General features: G+C 45.8%; 1 protein-coding gene across 1 annotated transcript in view; it reads left to right on the top strand.

The window, feature by feature from the left end:
• The first annotated feature begins 6,856 nt into the window (after positions 1-6,856).
• The window catches only part of Ipo5 (importin 5), a 47,534-nt gene continuing 36,243 nt past the window's right edge, over positions 6,857-18,147 (top strand). Inside the window, exons 1-2 of the mRNA XM_050150374.1 lie at positions 6,857-6,936; positions 15,453-15,558. The gene's annotated coding sequence lies outside the window, so the exon portion shown is untranslated. The remainder of the gene's footprint in view (positions 6,937-15,452; positions 15,559-18,147) is intronic.

Raw genomic sequence — 18,147 nt, 5'->3', positions numbered from 1 at the left:
TGTGGGGCCCAGTTACAATCAAAACATCACAGAGGGGCTGGTGAGACGGGTGGAAGTAAGGTGGCCACTGCCAAACCTGAGTTTGATCTCTGCAATTCACATGGTAGGCGACAACCAGCTCCCGAGAGCTGTCTTCTAATGTCTTCTCGTACCATGGTGGGTTAATACACAGAGATAAATAAAATACAATGTAAAATCAAGAATTTTTAATGAAAAAGAAAAAAACACTACCAGCTGTAAGTGGTAAGGCAGAGCCCCTTGCGGAATGACGTCACACTCTGGACCAAAGTTCAAATGAAGAACTTCAGTACTGTGTTCAGCCAAGGTGGCATGACTCTCCACTCGTGGCTCAGCAGGTGTGTTAGCTCCTCTTCTCTTCTCTGAGCCTCCTGGTCATGTCCGTCCTTGACCTTATGAAGAGTGTAGACGTCACTCATCGCCCAAGATGCTTCACATTAGTTTTACTGTTCCCACGAAATTCAATATGACCCTCGACATTCTCACTGTCCTATTTCCATTTACCAGTTTAGCCTCCTCTGTTACCAGGCAACAGATAACCCCAGCCTTTACCGGGTAAATACCAGTTCATGGCATCGCTGCGGGCACCGAGGTATTGTATCAGGCAGATTAAATATGCTTTCTTGACCTCCGGTTTCTGAGATCCGACCAGTACACAAAAACAGCTTAGCAGAGGGATTGATACAGAAGTAAAGAAGGGTCAACTAAGGAGCGTTTCACAGTGGGTTTTCACGTTTATTTTCATTTTAATGTGTATGAGTGTTCACCTGAATGTCCGCATCTGCGCCACATGCATGCCTGGTGTCCTCAGAGGACAGAAGAGAGTATCGGGTTCTCTGGAGCTGGAGTTACAGAGGATTGTGAGCTATCTCACGCAGATCCTGGGACCTCTGCAAGAGCAGTAAGTGCTCCAGTTTCACAATGCCAAATTTGAAAAGTAAAATTTTTATGGATTTTTTAAATGCCTTTTTATTAATGTTCTCATTACCGCAACTACAGCAACTTAAAAAAGGATAAATGTGGTTTTTTCAGAATTTGAGGTTACTGTCCATCACGGTGGGAGTGCATGGGGACAGCAGCATGAGGCAGCGGTCACACTGTGTGCAGTCATCATGGTGGAGGCAGCGGTCACACTGTGTGCAGTCATCTACAGTCAGGAAGCAGAGAGATGATGTTGGTACTTAGCTAGCTAGCTTTCCCCTTTTCTCTTTATCGAGTCCAGTCCATGTGACTATGCTACCTGGTTCAAAGTGGGCATTTTCTCCTGGTACAGTCTTTCTGTTAAATCCTTCATAGCTATGCCCAGAGGTGAGTCTCCAAGATGAACCCACCTAAATATAGTCAAGTTGATAATGATAATTAATCATCACAATGTTCTTAGCCTTACTCATAGTAATCATGACTTCATTAAGACTTTTTATGTTCAAATATCATTCTGTCTCATTCATTAAGTTTGAAAGGGAAATGACTCAAAATGTAGAAAAGAATAGATTACAACTTTTGGGGAAAGTTTTAGTGGGTTTGCATTGTTATTGTTTTTTTTTCTTTCTTTCTTTCTTTGAAGGCATGGGTTCATGTAGACCATGCTTGGAGGCCCTGTTGGTCAGAGGAGACAATCTACCAGGGCCTGGCAGTTCAATCCAAGCTCTGCAGTAAGGAGGACTCCCTCTCCCCAAACAGACAGCTTCCTGTTCTCTACCTAGCCTTATCTGGAGGACATCTCTAGGCTGGGATGCCTGACTTATCTCTAGTGTGACTCTTGACACAATTCCCAGCAGGAACTTACACCCCCACCCTACCCCCTACCACCCCCTGCCATTATGATAATTAGACATTGTGCTAGGAGCTTTATGATAGGAAAATGCTGTTTAATGCAAAACAGGTGACACCCCAGCCACTGTCCTTATTCTGTATCTCCACTAGACTCTGAAATAGAGCTCGCTCACTGAAATTGTCTCCTGGAGAGCTATCTCTGCTGTGTTCACAGGGCACATACAAGCTTTCTGTTGCCACTTCTACCCCTTTGTCCTGTGGACTGGTGGCCAACAGACCATGAGGAAAAAGGGGGCCCCACACTTGGCTATGTAGCTGAGGAAGGCCCTAAATGCCTGAACCTTTGGTCTCTGCCTCCCATGTGCAGGGATCATAAATGTGAGCTACCATGCTGTCTAACACCTTGGTTTTGAATGGTGTAGCTAATAGTGTCATAGTTTAATGCTTGCGTGCAAAACTCAGTTCACAAGAACGTGCCTTAGAGAGAGAGGTAAGCAGGTCATATGGTGCCATTGTTACAGGAAGGAAACGCGACTTCTCCAAACTCCGAGTCATGAGAGCGGAGCTCACATCTCTGAGATGTGAATAAGAAATTCAGAGATAAGAAAGAAAATTCTGGCAGCCAAGATCATTAAAAACTGAGATAGAACTCTGAGTGTGTGTGTGTCTGTCTGTCTCTTGTGTGTGCGTGTGTCTGTGTGTGTGTCTGTGTGTGTGATGTTGGGAATAGAAGCTAGAACTATATACATACAAAATAAGACCTCTGCTATTAAGTTATATCCCCAGCCCTTTCTTCCTCTTTTGAGACATGATCATATAACATACAATTTACCCATTTAAACTGTAAGATTCAGTGGTTGTAAGTTTCTTTACAGTTGTACAATCATGAAAGTAATCATGCTACAACATTTCATCTATTTTTTAAAAAAAAATAATCTTAAATTCTCATCTCACATTCTCCCCTGACTCTACACATCCACAATCTGCTCGCTCTTTATAGATTTGTCTTTTCAGGCTATTTCATGTAAATAGACCCAGTGCCATTTTCTGTGATTGCGTCTGTCCCCTGGCACAATGAGTCTAAGGTTAATCCAACACTATAGCATGTATCAGAATTTATTAATTTTTTTAGCTCAGTATAGTAGCTCTTATCTATAAACCCAACACTCCAAAAACTGAGGCAAGATGGTCTCTACAAGCTTGAGACTAGGCTGGCCCACATAGTGAGCTTGAGGCCACCCTAAGCTACAGAGTGAAACTCTGTGTGTGTTTGTGTATGTGTGCAAGAGAGAAACCATCTTGCTGGCCTCTGTTTAGCTTCTTGAAGGCTAACTGCTGAACCATTATCTGTTCTGCCACAGCACTTCACGTTCCCTCCAACAGTGTGAGAGGATTCTGACTTCCCACACTCCAGCCACTGCGGCGGGGGTGAGGTGGCATCTCATTACGGCTTTGATTTGCATTTCCCCATGACGAATGCTCAACACCTTTTGTGCGTTTGTTGGCTAACTACATGTTCTGTGGAGGACTGTCTGTTCCGATCCTTCGCCCGCAAAGGTCTTTTTTGAAAGGTTCAGTTGCAGATTAAATCATTAAATCATTAATCTCCGAGTTGCTCCAGATCTCGTCCTCCGTGAAGCGAACTCCATGAGCGCTAACAGGGTGAACTGGAATCCCGTGGTCCCTTCAGGTTCAATAAATCAACACCTTAAAAGGGTTTCTCCACTAGACGTTCGATTGTGTATAGGTGTGTGTGTGTGTGTATGCCAGGGCAGGTGTGTATAAGTGAAGGACAGAGGGACGACCTCGAGTGTCCTCAGGAACTCTTGTCTTTTGAGACACAGGCAGTCCCCCTCTCACTAGCCTGGAATTCACAGGGAAGACAGACAGGCTGGCTATCCCCGAGAGCCTGGGTCTCTACATGTCTTCACTCCCTCAGCACTGGGAGTGTGAGCACACTTCTCCACACCCAGCTCTTTCCCTTTTTCAGGTAGGTACCGGGGATTGAACTTGGGTCCTTGTACTTGCAAGGCAAGCACTTTAAGAACTGGACCATCTGCCCATCCCCCTACAAGTTTGAGTCTTGCACATGGAGGCCAAGGACATAATGCGACCAAAGGTCTGCCTTCCCCCACAGACGTGAATGTTTGAGCCAAAGGATTGTGAAAACCTGTGAGGGCCGCCTCAGGCTGGTCCTCTGAGGGACAAGATCTGCAGAGCTGGCTCTCCGTGTTGAAGTATACCATCACAAGCCAGAAGGAGACGCCCACGAATGTGGTCGGGCTAGATTTCAAGTGGCATTGAGAGCCTGCTGATGGAAAATAAATAAATAAAGCCCAGCCAGGTGTGATCCCAGCACCCATGAGGCTGACGCAAGAGGGCTGCTTCAAGTGTGAGCCCAGCCTGGGTTAACAGCGAGTTTCAGGACAGCTTACGCTGCAGTGTGAGACGCTGTCTCTAAAGCAAACAAAAGCATTGTATACATGTATGAGAGTCTCAAAGAATAGATAAATACAATTTAAAACTAAGTAAACGAATAAGGAGAAAGTCGGCTTTTATACACTAGCTGAGTAGTCTCACCAGATCTGGGAGGCTTCATTTGAAGCCGCACCCCTAAAGAAGAGCCCTGTACTGGTTCTCCTTCTCCGCGGAACCACACTCACAAGCAGTGCCGGCGAGGCTGGGGAAAGAGCAAGGCTTCCTGGCCTCCCTTCAGCTCTGCAACGAGCTGTATGTTACTTCATTTAAATGTGAACATTTCAGAACTATTTTTTAGTTATTTTTCAAGTACACGGCTCAACATTCCTTAAAATAAAACCAGTCCTTGCAGGAGGGAGGCAAGCGTGTGCCCGTGTGTGAGTGGGCAGAGGGAAGCAAGCGTGTGCCCGTGTGTGAGTGGGCAGATGTAGTGCTGAGGTCTGGGAGTCTGAGAGAGATCAGGGCCGCTTCAGGGAGAGCTGAAGGACCTCGCCTCAGTTACCGTTCTACTGTGAGGAGACACCAGAACCAATGAAACTCATAAAGGAAAAGCATTTAATTAGTGGCTTGGTTACAGTTTCAGAGGCTTAGTCCATGAATATCATGACAGTGGCAGGAAGGCAGGCAGATGCTGGAGCAGTAGCTGAGAGCTCACATCTGGCTTGCAAGTTTCAAGCAAAGGGAGCGACACTGGGCCCAGCATGGGTTTCTGAAACTTTATAGCCCACTTCCAGTGGCACAACTCCTCCAACAAGGCCACACCCCTCCAACAAAGACACACCTCCTCCAACAAGGCTTTACCTCCAGTACCTGGAGTTCAAGGACAGCCGGAGCTACTTGAGACTGCTTACTGGAAAAAACAGAAAACTGGCTTTTAAATTCCTTGTAGGATCCTTGAGAAAAATGCCCAGAGGATACCTGCCTAAGTGCTGCGGGAGGAAATGAAGATAAGAGCGGGGGGGGGGGGGGGGGGGGGGGGGGGGGGGTGCAGGCCTGATCCCAGCACTTGAGCACTTGAGAGGGCAGAGGCAGGCAAAGCTCCTAGTCTGAGTGAGGTCAGGCTGGTTTACAGAGTGAGTTCCAGGACAGGTTCCAAAGCGACACAGAGAAACCCTGTCTCAAAAAAACAAAAACAGGGCTGGAGAGATGGCTCAGTGGTTAAGAGCATTGCCTGTTCTTCCAAAGGTCCTGAGTTCAATTCCCAGCAACCACTTGGTGGCTCACAACCATCTGTAATTAGGTCTGGTGCCCTCTTCTGGCCTGCAGGAATACATGCAGACAGAATATTGTATACATAATAAAAAAATATTAAAAAAAAAAAAAAAAAACAAAAAACAAAAATGAAGCCCGGTGGTGGTGGTGGTGGTGGTGGTGGTGGTGGTGGTGGTGGTGGTGCATGCTTTTAATCCCAGCACTCGGGAGGCAGAAGCAGGCAGATCTCTGTGAGTTCGAGGCCTGCCTGGTCTATAGAGCTAGTTCCAGGACAGCCACCAAAGCTACAGAGAAACCTTGTCTCGAAAAAACAAAAACAAACAAACGAAACAAAATAATGAAGATGGGGGACCAAGGAATGGGTGCTGAGAAGTTTTGGGGAGTCCCTTTGGGGCATGTGCCTTACTAAGAAAAAGCAGAAACTCACAGAAAGGATCTGGCAGTCTCCTTAGACTTTAGTGTTAAAGCTGACAACGTACTGTTTAATTCTGAGTTAATAAAGAGAATAGAAAGGCAATAACTGTAGCCGAGTGGGCATTAAGGAAAATATACAACCCAACTGAAGTGCGTATGTCATGTAAGAATTTTATTACAAAACCAAGTGTCAGCCTGACTTAATATGGAATTTCCCATTGCTTCCACCTAATTTTATGTATGTTTGTGAGATTGATGGTGCTTAGAACAGAAGAAAAAGGAGCATTGAAATCCACGGATAACGAGACTCCTCACACGGCTCACAGATGAAGGTAGTGGTATATTTGTGCCCCATCCCGATGCCCCTTGACTCCTTGAGTTTTCTTCTCCAAGGCCAGTAGCTTACTTTCCCTTTTATGGGTTCACGTATACTTGTTCTGTATTATCCAAATTTAAAGTCCAGGCCCCTGCAGCTGGTGGGTGGGCCAACCCAAATGGCCACTGGTGGCTAACAGGCAGGAGGTCACAATAGCAACCTCACGTCTCCATGGTGACCTCTCTGAGCTGTGAGGTCAGAACTGTGGGGTTAGTGCCATCCTAGGACTGAAGCAAGCCCAGTGCCGAAAACAGCCCTGACTACTGTAAGTAGCCCTCAAGCTCCCTGCAGACAGAGAAGACCGCAGGGCTTCACAGAGGGGAGGTATTCCTGGCTGAGGTCTAGGGGGCGCCTTCGACTCTCCTGTCCCCCGGGGTTGGGGAACCCCCTGGATGCTGGGGGAGGGGATGTCAGAGGAAGTGAATTTGAAAGTTTAGGGGACAGAAACCAAGGAAGAAAGATTGAAGAAGAGGTGCCCACTGTGTCTATGGACTTGACTGATTGATTAAAGCAGTGTTGGCCTCACGACCCGCAGTGTGTCACATCTGGAACCATAAGACATGAGTTTTTTTTTGTCTTGCACAGGTGGTTCCAGGGAGAAACCTTACCAGGGCCCATGTATGAGCACAGCCACTTTTCCTGACCGGGATCTTTGCAACACCCACGTAAGTCATCCTTAGGTCCATCGGGCTTCTCTCTGGCCCACTCTATCTCCTAAGTGACAGAAAGACCTAGTTTCCTTTACAATTCTGATATTCATTTTTTTATTTCTTCACTTCATATTTACCCAGTAATTTAAATGAAAGCCACCAGGAATCCTGCACTCCCCCCCCCCCCATTCCAGTAGGAAAGAGGTACGCCAAGGCAGACTGGCTGTCAGCGGGATGACTTTTCAAGCACCTCACCACATTCTGTTTGAGGTCTCTGGAGCCCCTGCTTTGGGCTCCCAGACACTATGGTTGCGCCCTTTCAGGAGTGAACATATTTGTCTGTTGAGTAAATGAGGGGAAATGTTTCAGCTTCATTGTGGGGAAACGCCATCAGACATTCGGTAGCCAAAACGGCTTACATAATGAACCACCTACTCAGCCTCTTCCTAGAGAACTGAGTGTCCTCACCAGGGTAAAACCAGTGTCACCTTGCAAAGAACATGACCAGAGACTAGACCAACGCCTCCACTCTATGGAGCTCCCTAAACTGTTCCATCACCACCTGCGTATGAACGGTGGGTGGCACTGGCGGGAGAGACGGCTTTGGAGCGGGATGTTCTGTGTCTAGAGAGAAGAGAGCACCAGGGCACAGTTATAAGATGGAAAGTTGGTGGGGCTGGCAGGTTGGCTCTGTGGGTAGAGTCCTAGTCTGGCAGGCTTGGAGCCTTGAGCTCAGTCTCCAGCATCGAATAAAATCCATAAAACTAGATGTGACAGCTCATGCCTGTTACCCCATTAGGGAAGCAAAGGTAGGATCCGCTCTGGATTCGAGGCCAACCTGGTCTATGTGTTGAATCCCAAACCAGTCAGGGGTATAGAGCAAGACCTTGTCTCAAGAAATCCCCTCTTCCCTCTAACAAACATTCAGTTTGTTAGAGCTATGTAAGTCCAAGGCCAGCCTACATGAAACCCTATCTCAAATAGATGAGAGAGAGAGAGAGAGAGAGAGAGAGAGAGAGAGAGAGAGAGAGAGAGAATAAATATAAGCGGCCAAATAATAATGAGTGCCCCTTTTCAGGAAATGTGCTCTGTTCTCTAGAAGTCCACATAGCACCTATGATCCTTGACTTCCTGGCTTTTAGAACACACAGAAAACCATACAGCATGTAGCTGACCAACTAAAACTACTGCCATTTTTGTTAGCAGTTACCACAAATGACAGCGGACGATAGAGAAAGACCCCCTCTAAAAAATGGGGGAAGATGTAGGGACACGGGTCTGAAAGCCCCAGGGCAAACAGCTCTGAGGAGCTGGCTGCTCTGGAGGACGCTCTGTTACAGCACAATGGATGGCTGACTTGGCAATGCTCTAATGCAGGAAGACACCCCAGGGACCTGGTCTAACCCTAACGAAACACAGATGAGGGCAGCCATGAGAACCAAAATCACAGGCAGTTACGCTGACAGTGAAACGGGAGCAGGGACCCCTGACCCTGAGGCCCAGTTCTTCTCCTGTCCTTGCCACAGAGGAGGAAGTACTTCATCGCTAAGGATGCTAAAAGCTATAGAGGACAGGAGGGTGGCTCCGTGCACGAAGCACTCGCCATGTTCTGCTCTGTGTCTGGAACTTACACGCACACACACACCGACACACACACATGCACACATATACACACAGTAAAAATTTTTTCAAAAGTTCTCCTAAGCACCCACCCAATGTTTAAAAGTACATTTTCACTTTCTGCCTACTTTTCCCAGTGTGTTCCCCAACATGTCATTGTGGTTACCCCCAAGCTCCACTTCTGATTTTACAAGGCACAGGGACCTGAAAACACACTCTTACTTTCCCTACACCCTGCACACATTCTTCAAAAGGGCGGGGGCCATTCTCTGAATGCTCAAATAAAATCGTGAGCATGAAGGAAAGAATGTGAATGCTTAAGATTAAAACAAGGGGTGTCCATGTGAACAAGAACTATGCAGATGCTTAGATTAAAACGGGAGGTGTCAGCATGTCGAATATTTTCGGTCCTATTTTGATCTCGTTCTTCAGGTGAGGCTTTAACTCCACATTGCTCAGGAAGGGGTGAAGCAGATTAGATGTCAGGAGAGCTCACAGTTAAAAAGAACTGGAGCCACCTTGTAATGGTGGAAGGAGAGAACCCACTCCGTAGAGTTGTCCTCTAACCTCGTATTGCCAGGAAACATGTTCCCACATACATACATCATACACAAGTGCACACACAATAATAAATATTAAAAAACACTTTAAAGGAAAATACCTCTCTTGATATGTAAGAAAAAGATAAAAAACTTTGTCAAAGATAATGGAATGACTCTTGCATCTGCTTGCCCATACAAAGGTTTTCCCAATCATTAGTGAGTTCTAAGTACTAAAGAAATGCTTGCGATCACAAATGGAGAGAAATCCAGGCATGGTGGAGCTCACCTATATAATCCCAACACTTGGGAGGTGGCGGCAGAAGGATCACAGGTCAAGATCATCCTTAGCTACACAGAGAATTTGAGGTCAGGGTGCTCACAGGCTAAAACTCTCATTCTTAACATATACAGACCTGAGTTCAAATCACTAGCACCCATATAAAGAGCCAGACATGACTGTGTGGTCTGTAATTTGAATGTTGGGGGGCAGAGATGGGCAGCTGCTGAGAGCTTGGTGGCCAGGTGAGCCAGAAAGTTTCTGTTCTGGTTCAAGAGATCTGATCTCAGGGCAAAGGCAGTGGACATTGGAGGTCATCCTCCGGCCTCCACGTGCACATTGCACATACTGGCACATGTATGCACGTAACACACACACACACAAACACACAAACCCCACATACATCTTCTTCTTATTTATTTAATGCCATCAAACCCCAAGCCCCAAACTTAACCAGAGGAAGATTTAACGTGAATCCCATGAATCTTCTTTAGGGCCTCTCCCTGGCTCAGGACCTATCCAGTTGGGGCTTTCTATTACATTTTGTATTTTTTATTTGTGTATTTATTGTGTTTTTTATTTGTTTGCTTAATTGTTTATAGAGGATCCTCAAATCATATTTAAGATCACAAAAAAAATGAATTTGTGTCCAGCTTTATTTTCTTTGTTTTGGTGGGTTTTTGTTTTTGGGTTTTTTTTTTTTTTTTGCTTTTTGTTTCTCTGTGGCTTTGGAGCCTGTCCCGGAACTAGCTCTTGTAGACCAGGCTGGCCTCAAACTCACAGAAATCCGCCGGCCTCTGCTACCTGAGTGCTGAGATCGAAGGTGTGCTACCATGCTCAGCTGAGATTAAAAAGCAAACAAGAAACTAGCTAAAATTCACCATTCTGAGCACTGCTGTTGACTGCCGCCTAGTAGACCACACCACGTAGCAATGGCCTCCCAAAGCCCCCAGCGCCTTGACTTTCCTTCCTTAGAGCTCTGTGGCTTTGTTTTGGCCCTTTGGGAGAGGTCCTGTCTATCCCCCACCTGGAGGAATGTAGCTGAAGTTGGCCTTGAACTACGGGTCTCTTGCTTTCCACCTCCTGAGTCTTGGGATTACAAATGTCAGCCTGCACACTGCCTCGGTCCAGTGGTTTTCCTTAGAGCAAGACAATGCCTGGGTTGCGGCCAGGCGCATAGGTGCCTCCCAACCCACCCCCACCCGCCTTGCTTCATCCTGGCTGTATGCTTTTCTCCTTTCTACAATACAATATACATGAATCATTTTCACCTTACAGCTTTGGGCTCTTTTCTCCACACCTCCATCCCTTCTCATTTTTCTTCCTTCTCAGCATAACATCTCTCAAAGACCGTGACCTTAACGTAGCCACTCCCCCTCCAATCAGTCTTGACCCTGTCCTTCAGTTATCACAGTGGGAAATTATCTTCTTAGTTCATTTGTCCATTGTTTCATTCCCTTCAAAAGACCGTAAACCCGAGGGTGTGGTAGGGTACGCCTGTGATCCTACCACTAAGAGGGTGGAGGCAGATTGTAATTGTGTGGCCAACCTGATTTCTGTAATAAGACCTCCTCAGAAAGAAAAAGAAATGGAGGGAGAGGAAGGGAACTCTGTCTTCAACCTCCCCAGCATAGCAACGGGGCCCATCCAATATCCCATACACAAATTTCAAGGATGTTCATTAAATACTAATGTAGTTAAATATGGTACAAAGTGCATAGGGTGGACAGAAGAGTGGACAGAAGGGAGTAAAAAAGGACAGAAAGGCCCTGAGGCTGCTAAAAGTCTATCCTGCAGTAGCCAGGAGAGTGAGATATGATGTCACACAGGTACTGCTCCCTGGGTGTGCCATTGCAGGGCTCAGGACTAAGCATATCCGAGCATCCACCCCATGGTGAGGTTATCTAAGCATCCATTCGATGGTGAGGGTACCGAGCATCCACCCCATGGTGAGGTTATCCGAGCCTCCATTCGATGGTGAGGGTATCTGAGCAATCATCAGACGGTGAGGGTATCCGAGCATCCATCCAATGGTGAGGGTATCCAAGTATCCATCAGACGGTGAGGGTTTCCAAGCATCCATCCGATGGTGAGGTTTTCTGTGAATAACAAAGAAGGCTGAGTCCTGCTGGAGTCACTCTGTCCTTTCTCTCCCCAAACGCTGGCATAGGAATGTTCAGAGGTTTGAGAATCACGAATGCTGTCATCCATACATTCTGAACACAAGTAAAAAAATACAGATAAATGATGGGAAAAGATTCAGTAATTGAGGTCAAGATCAATCGCCTTCAGAGTTGTAATGTATTTTAAAATAATTATTGGAATATGATCGCGTGTCATAAAAATGAACCTTTTTTATTTATTTTTTGCTTTGGGTTTTTTGGGGGTGAGATTTGTTTTTGCTTTTTTGAGACAGGGTCTCACTGTGGGCCTTGGTTAGCCCTGGTAGACCTGACTGGTCACAAGCTCATAGAGATCAGCCTGCCTCTGCCTCCAGAGAGCTGGGACTAACGTGTCCCTCTGTGTGTACCACCAGTCTTTAGTTAGTTTAAACTAAACTTTAAAAGTTTAGTTATTTATTGCATGGGTATGAGTTTGCACATATATGTCGGTGCTCACGTGACTCAGTGCCCGTGGATGTCAGGGGACAATTTTTGGGAGTCAGTTCTCCCTTTCCACCACATAGGCCATGGGATCAAACTCAGGTTGTTAGAGTTTCTGGCAAGCACCTTTATGGTCTGAACCATCTCCCCAGCCCAAGTTCAACCTTTTAAAGTTTATAGCTGCTAGTTTAGGATATTCAGAATTGTACATCCGTGACCACTGTTGTCTTCATGAACCTCTTTGTCACCCCGGTCCTAGATTGCTTTCTGTTACTCAGAATAACCATGACCAAAAGGAACTTGGAAAGAGTTTACTGTTCTTCCTAAATTATGGTCTATCATAAGAGGGGGACCAAGGTATGAACGAGGCAGGGCCTTGAAGCAGAAACCAAAGGGGAGTGGCTGCTTGAAGGCTTGCTCCACTGGCTTCAACCTTCCCACCACTGGCTGGGCTCTCCCACACCAATCGACAGCCAAGAAAACGCCCCACAGACTTGCCTGCAGGCTGTCTGACCCAGGCAGCTCCTCAATGGCAGCTCGCTCTTCCCTGGTGGTTATGGGCTGTGCCCGTAAGTAGACATTTGAGGTAACTATGGCACCCCTAAAAGAAGCTTACATAAGTGTCAGTAGTACCCTACTCCCTCACCTCTTCTCCTCCGTCCCGCCCTCAGGCACACGGCAACCGTGCATTCTACACATCCCCTAGACTATCTGAGAATTTGTGTCTGATGTCGCTTTGTAGAATGAGCCTAAAGCTCACCCACTCCTGGGATGTGGGTTCATCTGATGGTTCTTATCAGGGACTCAGATAATTGATGAAAATGAAGACACCTCACGGAGGGTAATCTGTTGGTTAATGACAAATGTTAAATCACATTCCTTATAACCCTTCACAGCAGTGGCCTTGCGTTTTACCAGACAACTGGGTACCGCAAAGTAGCCAACTTGAAAACAAAACAAAACAAAATAAACACTAACCATCACAGGACCTTTGCCAAAACTCGGGAGCTAGGCATGATGGCACAGTCCTGTTATTCCAGCACTGGGGAGATGGCAGCAGGAGAATCGGGAGCCTGGCCTCCCAAGTGCTGGGGTTCCTGGAAGGGACCATTCCTCCTGGCATCTTGCACCTTTTCCCACGTCGGTGTTTACAGCTCTGATTTCCCTGTGAGCGCGGTCAGGGCACTCTGTAAGTGTTGCTGTCTGAAGGTTTTACCATTATTCTTTGATCTTGTCTAATTCCTCTTGTGACTTGGTTCATATAGCTGCCCCTGAGGGTTGTACTGGTGAATCTCCACATATATGTCAAGCTCTCTGATTTCTTGTATCTAATCTCAGTCTGTTGTGGTCAGAGAACAGGTGTTTTACGATTCCAACCTTTTAAAAATAGGATCCGCTCTGGACCATGCCGTACATGCCCTGGAGGAAAATGTGTGTCCATAGCTGTTACTGGGTGGCATGTCCTGTGCAAATCTAGTAGAGGCCCTGGGTTTGCAGGGCGTCTCGTCTCCACTCTGTCTTTTCGCTATATGCCCGGCCCGTTAACCTGTCAGTTGCTGCAAGTGGGATCTAAAGTCCCAAACTGCTCTCACTGAATTGTCTTTTTTCAGTGGGTCAAGTTTTACTTTGTGTATTTATTTGGGTCTTAATGCTTATGTATGTTGAAAACTTCTGTGTCGTGGCTGCCGAAATAGACCAGCCAGGAAAGGCACTCACTTGCCGCGGGAGCAGATCAATCCGAGTTCAATCCCTGAGACGCACAAGGTGGAAGGAGCGAGCCAACTTGCTTGTCCTCTGACTTCCACACATGGATCCTTTACCTGCTCCATACAGATATGTGTGCATTGTTTCTTTTATATATATATTAACATAAAACTTTAACCTGTATCTTTCTCATTGTAATCGAAATAACCCTTCACACATGACATTTTATTTATTTATTTATTCTTTATTTTTCCATTCAAAAATTTACACTTCCTCGCCTCCTCTTATTCTCCTCTGGCTCCCCCACTCTCCCTCCACCCTCCTCCTCCCTCCATAAGAGAGGGCATGGAAACCTGCCCTGTGGGAAGTTTAAGCCCCGCCCCCCCTCATCCCAGCCTAGGAAGCTTTGCCTCCAAATAGACTAGGGACCCAAAAAGCCAGTAAGTGCAGCAGAAACAAGTCCCAATGCCTTTATCAATGGCTTCTCAGTCAGCCCCCATTTTCAGCCACATTCAGAAAGTCCAGTTTGATCCCATGCTCATTCAGTCCCGGTCCAGCTGGATTCGATGAGCTCCCATTAGAACAGGCACACTGTCTCAGTGGGTGGACTAACTCCTCACGGTTAAAAAAATGTGTGATTATGTATGTATGTAGGTGTAAGTGTGCCACATACACAGAGTTTTTATTTATTTATTTATTTATTTATTTATTTATTTATTTATTTATTTATTTATTTATTTAGTTTTTTGAGACAGGGTTTCTCTGTAGCTTTGGAGCCTGTCCTGGCATTAGCTCTTGTAGACCAGGCTGGCCTAGAACTCACAGAGATCCGCCTGCCTCTGCCTCCCGAGTGCTGGGATTAAAGGCGTGCACCACCACTGCCAGGCCGAGAGTACAACTCTATGGAAAGTTGGTTCTCTCCTGCCTTCACGTGGGTTCCAAGGATTGAACTCATTTGGCCTTTTGAAGTAGAGCCCCGGCTGACCTGAAACTCAAGGTCTCCAGGCTGCAGGTGCCCACTGCCCCCAGCTCTCCAGACTCCTCTTGTCCTGGAGATGCCTTTGTGTGCTGCAGGGCCATTCTGTCAGCCTTCTCGTGGAAACTGTTTATATGATGTGTCTTTTTCCATGTTTTTACATTCAACATGTTCGTGTTCTAAGTAAAAACATTAATCTTAAAATGAAATCCTTCTGTTACGTCTATTTTTATTTCATGTTTAAAATGCAGCAAAGGGACACTATTTAAATCCATTTGCCACATTTAAATGAAGTCACCATCCAGAAAACTCTATTTTTCTTTAGCTCTTGACCAGTACTTGTTTTAACTTTTTTAAACTCTCTCTGTGTGTGTATCTGTGTGTACACAGACATCTTGTGTCTACAGACATCTTGGGGGAGTCAGGTTTTTTTTTTATTTATTTATTCATTTGTTATGTATACAATATTCTATCTGTGTGTATGCCTGCAGGCCAGAAGAGGGCACCAGACCTTATTACAGATGGTTGTGAGCCACCATGTGGTTGCTGGGAATTGAACTCAGGACCTTTGGAAGAGCAGGCAATACTCTTAACCTCTGAGTCATCTCTCCAGCCCGGGAGTCAGGTTTTTTTTTTTTTTTTTTTCTCATGTAGGTCCTGGGGTTCAAACTCAGGTCATCCCTAGTGCTGGGACTAATGTATGCACCACCAGGCCCCATGTTCAGTCGTGAGCTTTTATTCTACAAGATCAGATTTGACCTGAGCCAACTGTCTTCTAAAGGTCCCCAATTCTGTTTCTGTCAAACCAGCAGGGAAAGAAAATTCCTAAGCAAGGAACACCGCTCAGAAAGTGCTGTGCCATGTCTCCAAATCCCTGAGAATCAAGTCGAAAAACTGGGAGCAGCAGAAAACACTGTAAGTAACTGATTTATTCAAGTCCTTTAGTTCATCTAAATGAAAAAATACAAAAGGCAGCTTTGTTTTTTACTTATTTTATTCTCTCGCAGGGCACCATTCAATAGAAGTAGAACATAAGCCAAAAATGCAAACCACATATTATTTGAGTTCCTAACCAGTCACACTTTAGTAAGAGAAACAGCTGAAATGATCAATATGTGTAATATACTTTGTAAATCCGATTAATAGTCTTTAACCCAATATATTATTTGTACATGTTATCAATATAAAATGTTATTAATGTCCTATTGCCTTTAAATTTTCATGTGTATTTTGCTCTTTTTTGTTGTTGTTTTTTGTTTTTGACACAAGGTTTCTCTGTGGCTTTGGAGCCTGTCCTGGAACTCCTTCTGTAGACCAGGCTGGCCTTGACTCACAGAGATCCTCCTGCCTCCTCTCCTTCAGCAAATCCTACGGGCACGTGCCACCACAACCGGCACATTCCGCATTTTAAACTGAAGGCACATCTTCTTTTGAACCTGATGCCTTTGGTGTTACCAACAGGCAAACACCTGTAATCCCAGGACTGGGAGACAGACAGTCTGATCTCTGTAATTCTGGCCCAGCCAGAACTACACAATTCGACCCTGCCGCAACAAACAAAACTAAAACAGATAACACAACTACCACTCCTAGCATAGATCTCTTGGCATACAAACTTACACCGGGTATCTATTGCATATTTGTTTGGTTGGTTGGTTTTGTCAAAGCCTTATGTAGACCAGGCCTGCCCTCATCTCTCTCTGTAGCCAAGGATGATCCTCCTGCCTCCACATCCGGAGTGCTGGGATTACAGGTATGAATCTTCAGACTTCCTTTAAAGCAGTGTTGTCAAGCCCAGGGCCTCATGCATGCTAGGCAAGCATGCTACCAACTGATTTATATCCCCAATCCCTGCGTATGTGCAATGGATAGACTGCCATTTAAATATATATCTATATTTAAAATATACAAGCTAAATATATTTTATATTGTATATAATTAAATACATTGTATTATGTAATAAGTATCTATAATATATTTATAGCAGGTACTAAGCAAAAACTTGAAATCAGGCATAGCCTGAGCAAGCCTCTACAAAATTTTTATTTCATTGTTACCCTAGTTAATTAAAAAATCAGTATGTAATTTTCTCAAATTTAAGAACTTTGAATGAGGAAGACGTCTACTCAGAATCAAATCCACTATTCACACACATAAATGTGTATATCAAAATAAATTGACTCCAAATTAATGTTAAGAAATGGTCTGACCTTGAAAAAATAATGTGGCCAAAGAATGAATTCTGAGAAAACCAATTCTACAAAACAGTTGTGCTGGCCTCCTGTGGAGAAAGAACTCTGCCAGCATGGCAGCTAAAACCAGAGGGGCAATCTTTCCCCAGAAATCAGCCAAATTCCATTGTAAACTTCGTGGCTGGCTCTCACACTTCCAAGTGGATCCCGGGGCCTCTGGCCAGAATCTGCAAGCCCTGGGTCGGGGTGATGCAATCTTTAAAATCACCTAAGAGAAAATATTTAAGATTTTCCAAGAGCAGAATCACCAGCAAGAAATAAAAACTTCAAGTTAAATCCTATGAGTTGCTGATCTTACCCGCAGGCCACGTGCTGTGAAAACCTGTTCCTTAGGGGAGGTAGTGTCCTTTTGTTCATCTTACCTGCAGGCCACAGGCTGGGAAACCTGTTCCTTAGGACGGGATTTCTCTTCACCCACTGCCATCCTCGGCCTAGGCAATGCTTTGGACACACAGTAGGTTCTCAGCAGAGTCTGGGCAATAGCCCTGAAATAATCCTGTAGCTGTGAGAGCCAGCCAAGGTTTCTACAACAGACTCTGATTTCTGGAGAAAGTTCCACAACCCTGATTGGGTTCTTTCTCCACAGGAAGCTAGCACATCTATTTTGTAGAACTAGTTTTCAACTTGAGATAATCTTTTTCTTTTCTTTTCTTTTTTTCCAATATCAGGCCATTTCATACATTAATCTGGGAGTCGATTCTTTTATTTTGATATGAACATTTGCGATTGTGAATGGTGGTCTTGATTTGAGCTCTGCTCTCTCCGGCTTAGGCAGCTCCAGCTAGAAAGGCAGACCGGGGTTAGTGTCCAAGCATTGGAGTGGAGAGAGGAGAGAGTGGAAGACAGAGAGACAGAGAGACTGAGGGAGGGAGAGAGAAGCTGGGGGAGGTAGACGGAGAGATGATGACTCTCTCTGGGCCCCTCCATGCTGGCCCCGCATCAACTCTCCCTAAGATCAGTTAGTTAGGGGATGTCTCACGACTTCTCCCAACCTTAGAGAGCCAAGAAGCCCCAAACCCCGGGATTGGTCGCGGGGGCCGCGTGAGAGCCTGTGTGCGGAGGGGTGTGGCGGGAGAGTCCCAGGATGAGCCGTCCCTCTCCGGGGCAGCTCTGGGACGTGAGTCACCGGGCAGCGGCGGGAAGGGGCGGCCTGAGTCACAACCCGGGGGTGGTGGAGATCGTAGGGACAGACGGACGGAGAGGTCTGCAGAGGCTGGAGGCCGGAGGGAACGGCTGCTGGGGCGATCGGGAT

This window comes from Alexandromys fortis, unplaced genomic scaffold (assembly GCF_014885135.2).
Source record: "Alexandromys fortis isolate MF-2015 unplaced genomic scaffold, M_Fortis_MF-2015_v1.1 scaffold_66, whole genome shotgun sequence".
NCBI classification, from domain to species: Eukaryota; Metazoa; Chordata; class Mammalia; order Rodentia; family Cricetidae; genus Alexandromys; species Alexandromys fortis.
The sequence above is the reverse complement of the archived record's forward strand: the minus strand, read 5'-3'. Positions and strand labels throughout refer to the sequence as shown.